The sequence below is a fragment of the Scomber scombrus genome, chromosome 7 (genome assembly GCF_963691925.1).
Source record: "Scomber scombrus chromosome 7, fScoSco1.1, whole genome shotgun sequence".
NCBI lineage: Eukaryota > Metazoa > Chordata > Actinopteri > Scombriformes > Scombridae > Scomber > Scomber scombrus.
In genome coordinates this window covers 31,665,289-31,671,999 of record NC_084976.1, presented here as the reverse complement: position 1 = coordinate 31,671,999, position 6,711 = coordinate 31,665,289, and positions in this window count along the sequence as shown.

Sequence of the window (6,711 nt, the reverse complement as noted above, 5' to 3'; positions counted from 1 at the left end):
GTATATAACACATTTCATACACAAGGTAACTCAATGTGCTTTACATAAAAACTAAATGAAAGAATTAAAGAAAAGAAAAGCCAATTATAATAAAAAGAAAACAATGTACAGATTAAAAAAAAGACTAAAATATGAGTGAAGCGTAAAATAATGATCGGCTTTAAAATTATTAAAATGACATACAGTGTAAATGAAAAATTTACATTTTATTAATGTACTGGGTTTATATTCTATAACATGTTATTAATGTACTGGGTTTATATTCTATTATGTTATTAATATACTGGGTTTATATTCTATAACATGTTATTAATGTACTGGGTTTACATTCTATAACATGTAATTAATGTACTGGGTTTATATTCTATTATGTTATTAATGTACTCGGTTTATATTGTATTAACATGTTATTAGTGTACTGTGGTGGAGCAGTTTGATGGATCTCTGGTTGCAGATGACAGCAGAATGAAATATGACCATAATCATGCAGACTGTGACCTCAGAGTCTCTGTTAGCGTCCTCGCTCGCTCTGATCTGAGCGTTCCTGCGTTGCTGCTGACCGACCGTGCAGAAACTCAGCGCTTCATTCACAAAGACCTCACACAGGAGCCTGACCTCACTCATTATGGGATGTAGTGTTCAGAGAGGGGGGGGGCACCACCACCACCACCATCACTGCCTACCCACTGATACTCTCCTCCCCCCCACTTCTCAGCTGTGGGAGTTTCACCAGAATCTGCAGAACAATGAATTTCCTCTTCGATCAAACCTCAGCTGCTCTATAAAAGTGAACTTCATGATGATGTCGCTGGAAATAAACCAGAACGAAAGTCTGTTAAATGAAAGTTTTTTTCTATGTTGTGTCTGCAGAATACAGAAATGAAAAAGTACATGAATTATCCATACTTCTGTTTTAGAAAGGAAGTTCAAGAGATCACTATCAGATGTAAATATTCTCTGCAAGGTAACGATTGGCAGTAGTATTGATAAACAACATGTAACATTTTACCTTTCTTATCATTATAATCATTTTGCATCCTCTGGTTAAGTATGAGGCTGTTTTATTGTATATTTATTGCTTTTTCAGGTTTATTTGATATATATACACACATACACACACATACAGGCATAAGGACATATGTGTGTTTAACAGATACTATGAGATACTGGACTAAAAATGATGCATACAACATTTATAATGTTTATGGACTGGTGCATCCTTTCACTTTCCTTCACAAGCTGAGACAACATGATACAGACTTTATATAAGCTTTTAATAGACGAGAGAAGAAAAACAGAAAACATAAATGTGTTTCATAATTAATGAACTTGAATGAAGAAAACTTTCTGTAATTAAATAAATAACAGTTGAAAAGACTTGTTTCAGCCTCTGACAGTTAAATCAGTGAAGTGTAGAAACACTGAGTCCTGCTTGCTCGTTTGAATTGCGTAATCTTTGCATTGAAGCACTGAAACACGACAGCGTGGTGACATAATCTCTGTCAATGCGTCATCACAACTGATTACACACCTTCAACCGGCCGCCTGTTCTTGTGCACAAACATGGCTCCTGGGAGGTGAATGCAGAGAAAAGGCCTGTGTACAGAAGGCACGACAGGAAAAGTGGAGTTTATGATCCCTGACAGCTTATACTTGGCAAACAGTGTAAATACTGTCAGATAGAAACAGAGAGTGGACAGAAAATATGTTAATAATGGGATAAATTATCAGATGTAGATGAGAAGAGGAAGATTTCTCATACTGAATATTAGAAATGGAAAGATATTTGTAAAGCTCCTTCAAGATGTATTTAAAGACAAACATACTCTGCCTAATAGGAATGATAATTAGTGTCTCTTGAATCTGTGAATATTGTTTGTTTCCTGTTGAACTACAGATGTCTTCTCCTTCTCTGTGAAGTCTATTCTCAGTGTCTGATGACTGGAGGCTTCACATTCCCACACTTGTATTAAGCTACGTTTCCTAAAATGTCATTAATATACTATTAAACTCAAACTATTGAATATAATTTGAAGGAAACATAATGCTGCTTGAATCACATGAGAAAATGTTGTGAGTCAGAAAAATGTTAAGACTGGAAGTGTGTGTTAAAGGCATTTCATATTTTTGATGATGAATGTAAAAGAGAGCAGCACCTCCTGCTGGTCTTAAAAATGTTAATCTTTCATTTGCACTCTATGTCCTTTTAATGATTTTAAAGCAAATCATTATTTTATGCTGCAACCTTATATTTAATGCTCTATTCCAGTATTTTATTTCTCTATCTTTCTATTTTTCTGTACTTTGTTTTTATTGTGTGTGTGTGTTTTAATGTTTCCATGTTTCTACTATTATTGGGTTTTATTTTTATGTCTCAAATTCCATGTTTTTATGTTTTTATGTTTTTTTATTTCCACTTCTTACTGTTAAATGTTTGTTTTATGTAAAGCACATTGAGTTGCCATTGTGTATGAAATGCACTATATAAATAAACCTGCCTTGCCTTGCCTTAATGGTATCTACCTCACATGAAGGGTCTTAAACTCTCCAACACAATTTTAATGGGTGGAGAACTTTAACATGTTTACACAACTGGCTGCTTCAACAACTGATGTTACTTTGATTTGATTTAAAGACTTCCTGAAAGACTTCCGAAGCATTCCTTCTGTCCAAACACAAAGAATTGCACTATTTTCTGTCAGTGTGGATTGGTCCTTTAAATACAGTCAATAATCCTTCTAATGTGCGTTTCTTTGACTCTAGAGCCCTCTGGTGGAATAAAGCCCACATGACACTCTGTGAGGTTTTTAGCTTTTATTCAGCAGAGTGGAAACCAGCTGTAACCTCAGGAAACATAAACGTTGATGTTCACTGAAGCATCAACGAGGCCTGAAGCTAAGAGACATTTGAATAGAAGATCGTAGGTTTCTACTCCAGTCTTCACAAAGTCAGAAACCTTCTTTCTCCCGATAAAATCTCTGGTTTTGATCATCTGCTGCTGAGAGGAAACACAAAGAGAGGAGGATTACAACACATGGAGTCTGTGTGTTAGTCTGTGACTGTATGAAGAACATTTTGTTTTCCATTCAAGGACAAACACACATAACATTTTTTCCTTTTGGATTCTTCTCAACTAACAAACATTTTTTTTCTTTGTTGGAAACGTGTCAAACACCAAAACTCCCTCTGGTTCCAGCTTTTCAAATGGGAGGGTTGTTCTGCTCCTCTCCGTTTTATATCACTATAAACTGAATATATTTGAGTTTTGGGGTGTTGAATGATCAGATAAAAACAAGACATTGTGGGCTCATGAAAGATCATTTTTCGTATTCTTATCTTAAATTTCTCTTACTTTTTTCATGAGCTGGACCTGTGAATGTGCCTCGTCCGATTAACTAACCGCGGCTACCGCCAGGAAACCGTTTAAAATAACCTGCATAAATCAACGCGCGTTCCCGACAATAGTAAATTAGCATAATTAACACCCGCCGACTGCCGTTATATGGTCAGGCGTCCAGCAAAACACACAAACAAACAAACAACAACAACATCTCGCTAGGAGAGTGAAACCATAACTTTCATCACCTACATTTCAATTAAATAAATAAAAGTGATTAACTAATAGTCAGTTTGCATTGTGGAAAAGGAACCGTGAGGTTCTGGCATTATATCATAGTTTATATTGACAATTTAAATGACGGATAATATCATGCCTAAATTGTCAAATATTACTTTACTACTAATGCAATACTTCTACAAACAGGGTAATGTCGCCACGATTCTGGATTCTGGATTGTAATGTATGTATTACAACTCAAATTGTTTTTGGTTGGCAGGTTGTATATGACTGGTACAACAGGACTGCACCAGTCACCTTCTGATCGTAGAAGAAAATCCTAATCCTGATTAATATTGTCGTAAAATCCCTCATACACGTAGCCTAAATTATGAATGCATCTATGCATATGAGGCCCATTATCTTGGACTCTGGGAAATAAATGAACAGTTGAAAAGCACATCTCAGTCACACCATGCAGGATTTCGACTTTATTGTCTGTTCAGTGAAGAAGAAACTTCAACCTTTTAGAAAACGTTTACTGGTTCATCATTCGACCAGCTGCCCAGTGACAGTTATCCACCAATAATCTGTATTCAGGGCCGCCGGCGCTCACCAACTCAGCAACGGTCAATCTACCGTTATAATTTTTGTCACTGACGAACTGCAGAGAGAAAACACAAAGAGTGGTAGAAGATCAGAACAAACTCCAGTATGTCCTGCAGTAAATACACAGCAGCATGACACTAACTCCTACAACAGGTATATTCAGTTCATGTGTAATCCATTCATTTTTAGCTGATATCAAATTGCTGAAAAAAAAAATCTAATATTTAAATTTAACAGTAACAGATGGTTTAGTGATAAAATATCTAAAAGATTTTTGGTGTTTTAAAAATGATTTCACTTAAAAACATGAATAACTAATTATCCTGCAAAATTAGTCCTGGTGTACATACTTGAGTATTTAAATGCTATTTTACACTTCTTCTCCACAACATTTCAAGGTAAATATTGCACTTTGTTGTGGTTTTACATGAATTTTACAAGTTTACCTCCCATTCTGAACTCATGTGTTGAGCATCAGTCACCACTGTGTTATAGCCAGAGACCCCAAATTTCTTTCCTTTATGGATGAGCCAGCGTGATTTGTCCGCCAGTGTCACTCTGGGAAACAAAAAGCAGTTTAAAGATGTTAAAAGGCATTTTGTTTACATTTCATATTAGTCCAGTTAGGGTTAATCATGGAATAATCACTATAAATGTTTGGTGTGCTATGGATTCATGCTGTAGAATCATTGTTAAACATCTCTGAATAAATGGATTATTAAGCTATTTTGACAGTAACTGTTTGGGTCACAAAGTGTTTTCCCAGCCCTACTGTTACACCCCTAGTTTACAGCGGGAGAGATGAATTTGGCAGTGTGCGTTATGAGGAAGGGTGTAAAGCTCTGTGGTGTCTGCCAGGGACAACCTAACCTGTCATTAGAAAGTTAGTATTAGTAGTTGTGTAAATCACAGGGACTGCCCGTTATTCTTAAACCTCAATACTTCAAAAATGTCCCATTGAACTTAAATTCAATAGCTTGATGGCCCATTATCCCTAAAACAAAGGCTCATCGTCCCAGTGACCCGCTGTTCCAAAATACATACTGGAAGTCGAGTTCGGTGACTGCCTTAACGCAGTTAACACATTTTTGTAACTGCTGATTTATAAGTAGCATTTTATTAGTTCCTACATTTATGTTGGCTAAAGCTCCTAGATATGCTTATCTGATCATACATTGGTATCACTCTGCAAAGCTTCTATTGTTAAATGCAATCTAATTGAATATGAAAAGGATTTGTTGAGATGAACATATAGCCACTTTAATAAAATTCATAAATGGAATCATATATATAATGACACTATATGGATGCTTTCAACTGTTTTGCAAACAAAATGAAAACAATTAATTATCATACTTTTTACCAAGACAAAAGACTTTTGTGCCTAAACAAGAGAAAAGTAAATTTACTTTTTGAAAGGACAAGTGCCTCGAAAACTTAATGTAAGAGACTCATCAGTATTAATTGATTTAATATACCAGTCACTGCACAATTTTCTACAAAACGAGTACTTTTACTTTATTGCTTTAAGTAAATGTAGTTGATAAAAACATATTGAGTTTTACTTAAATATGATTTTAAATGCAGGACTTTTACTTGTAATTAAGTATTTTAACATTGAGGTATTGATACTTTCACTTAAGTAGAGGATCTGAGTACTACTTCCACCACTATAAAAGTGTGTGGACTGACCGGACTCCTGAGTGGCTTATTATTCCATGTATTTGACGATTATTGCCCAGCGGCCTCCTCATCCTCTCAGCAAGGTACACAGGAGAGTTGTAGAGCCTCGTCAGGGCTGATCCAGACAGATCGTAGTTGTAGTTGTCGTAGGGACCTTCAGCCAGAGGAGCAGATCATACAGATTAATTTACACTGTGTTTTCTACAAACAGAAACATTCCAGAAAGAATAGCACAGCAGCACAGTAGTTTAAAGCCACCGCTGCCAAAATGACTCACTGCTAGATGAAGACACTACAGTCAGCAGAGTCACAGCCAGCATGAAGAGGAACATGTTCAAGGAAAACATGATGGTTTGTAATCTGGTTGGTTCAGAAGAAATCTTCATTCCCAGCTCAGTGACAGAGACATTTTATAGTCCTAACATTCCTCCCTGTTTGGACCCAGTTATCAGTATTATTTACACACCACTGACTGTCAACATACAAGATTTCAACATACAGTGACCAGATGTCTCAGTTTGTCCGGGATCATTCTAGTTTCAAGCTGGGTTCCCTGAGTCCGACGAATATCTGTAAACAACCAAGTCTCAAGCTGCTGACATTTATAAGATTATGATGGTACAAATGTGTCTTCAGAGCTAATTATTTATTATTTCTCCCGATAAAATCTCTGGTTTTGATCATCTGCTGAGAGGAAACACAAAGAGAGGAGGATTACAACACATGGAGTCTGTGTGTTAGTCTGTGACTGTATGAAGAACATTTTGTTATCCATTCAAGGACAAACACACATAACCTTTTTCCTTTTAGGTTTTTCCTCAACTAACAAACTGTTTTTTTCTTTGTTGGAAACGTGTCAAACA